The sequence below is a fragment of the Cydia pomonella genome, chromosome 21 (genome assembly GCF_033807575.1).
Source record: "Cydia pomonella isolate Wapato2018A chromosome 21, ilCydPomo1, whole genome shotgun sequence".
Lineage (NCBI taxonomy): Eukaryota > Metazoa > Arthropoda > Insecta > Lepidoptera > Tortricidae > Cydia > Cydia pomonella.
Window position 1 is genome coordinate 12,393,383 of NC_084723.1, and position 2,360 is coordinate 12,395,742.

Here is a 2,360-nt window from a genome sequence, read left to right on the forward strand (position 1 = left end):
TGTGGTCAACAGTATAACCTAACACAGTTATGCACTAATATTTTAAATTTAAATTTAAAAAACGTATGTAATTAATTTATGAGGATACAAGCTGCACTGTTTCTACCAAAACTCCCTTTAGCTAACACAATGTGACCAAAGAGGTTCGCTAATAATGCCCCACGTTGGGCGCCACTGTTACAAGTAATATTTTGGGGTAAAAAAAAACCTAAAGGAATAATATAAAATGTAAACTACAATAGTCAGTAACTAAGCTTTTATTGAAATCACTGAGGTTGGAAGAACCCGGCAACAATACTGCAAGAAGTTGCAGTTGAGGTAATCCTATATTTATATATATATAAGGTTTCTTAATAGTAAGACAAGTTTCTTAATAATAACCGGCTAGCATAGATTGCACAGACTCTACAGTACTTATTAATTCTTTTTTAAACTAAAGCTTCAGGGAACAAATCGGGGTTAACGAACTCTTTTATTTAGATTTTGGTAGAAACAGCGATCCGAGGAACTAAATTTAGAAAATACAGGAGATGTATATGGGCGCCAGGGCCAGTCGATCTGGTCCAAATGTCATATAGTTAATAAAGGATGGGTCTAACCTCCAACATCGGGAATTGTACCCCAGCCGCCACGTTCTGTGTAGGCCTGGACGGATGGTTACAAAAGGTCAGCGACAGCTCACTACCGCTGGTATTATTTGGGGTTACCGGTGCATGAGGCAGGTGGTCGGAGACCGCGCGAGTTAGCCAGGTAGTTAGCGCCCCGCCGTGAACCCTGAAATTATTGTATACTCGTTAGGGCAAGTCACCTGATTACGGCTGGGATTGAATCCCAATTAATACTGTAGGGCGGAGATCGCCTTGATTTCAAGTTTGGAACACTAACACGATTCAACAATGCCCGACACGAATTTCGATTTACACGAAACCTTACCTAAAGGTTTAAAAAAAATGCAAAACTTACCCGTTGGTGGATAAAAGGCTTGCATGGAAATTATGCAGCTTATGTCAACACCCGGGGCACGCGATGTATCGCTCTTCAACGCAGCAACAAATTTAAGGTTAGCATGTTATGCCGGGGCTGAAAATACGCAACCTACATTAAAAAAGGCACTTTATTCTTACAAAATAAACAACGCAACCACTATAACACTTACTCAAATGGGCGATGGAGCCCGATCTCAAAGGGTATAGCCGATCCCGGCTCGAATCGAACAAAAAGAAGATCTCCCTTCCTTTCCGACATCTTGAGTGACAGATAGGCCGACGGGGTTGCCAAGTCCGAATTAGGCTCGTGCAAACACTACATGACTCCACAGACAAAACGATCGTTTATGGTTCCTTCGGTTTTATTTAAAAAGAACTAAACAACTGCGCAGAAATAACATAATGTTAAAGAAAAACCACTATAATTAAATAGGTTCTATGAAAAAAACACAGGAATGCGGGGAAGCGCAATGTTTCTTCCGGATTTGAAGCTGGCAATTCCGACCCATAGTGTTCGATCGCGCGTTAGCTAGTACGCTAATCCTTAGCTAGATGGCTGTAGGAGTTCGGAACTAACGCGAGCCTTACTTTTTTAATAATGAAGAAGAAAAATTACATTTTGTTGTTACACTATTTAGGTATAATTATTAGTTAAAATACCTACGTAGTTCTGAGGCTAAATATTTTCATAAATGGAAGGAAAAACTGAGACAAAACTAAATGAACATTCGTATAGATATTAACAGATTGACCTCCGGACCATTGTCTCCTATTGAAGTATAGTTCGATGGTTTTACAGTCCAATTCCATGTCGACAAGGAACATCCTTACGTCAGTGCCAACCCTACGACCTAATACCGGTTACCTCACCTCCCCCTAATCAGCGCACCGCAGACGATTCCATCTTTACATTTTAAATTTCGAACGCGGCTCAAAGCCGAATGTTTACTCTGTCGTTCCACTTCTTGAATTTTAAAAATAGAATGCCAAGAACACGGTACTATGACAGTTTTTTTTTATTTACTAAGAGTTAGAGCATTGGCAACTCGGCCATTAGCTCAAACATAAAATAGAAGTCAGTTGACAGTTTTTGATATTGTGTACATACATAAACTCTTGCAAACCCACTCTGTTAGGAAAATAGGCGCGAAATTTTGCATGAAAGACCCTTCGCCCCTAAATTTTTTAAATTTGCCGCCTTCTTCTACTAACGGAAATGGTTTGCCAATTTTTAGGGTTCCGTACCTCAAAAGGAAAAAATGGAACCCATATAGGATCACTTCAATGTCCGTCCGCCTATCTGCCTGTCTGTCAAGATTATTATCTCGGGAACGCGTGGAGGTATCGAGTTGAAATAAAGACTCCATTGAAATA

The 2,360-nt window shown here is 40.0% G+C and overlaps 1 long non-coding RNA gene across 2 annotated transcripts; it reads right to left on the minus strand.

Moving 5' to 3' along the window:
* Positions 1-241: 241 nt before the first annotated feature.
* Positions 242-1,624, minus strand: LOC133529866 (uncharacterized). 2 transcript variants are annotated; one of them, XR_009801236.1, is made up of 3 exons: positions 1,157-1,624; positions 964-1,080; positions 242-774 (listed from the first exon to the last, which is right to left on the minus strand). It is a non-coding gene; the product is annotated as an uncharacterized LOC133529866 (long non-coding RNA). The 2 variants fall into 2 exon arrangements; XR_009801235.1 differs by having other exon boundaries at positions 242-1,080.
* Positions 1,625-2,360: the final 736 nt, after the last annotated feature.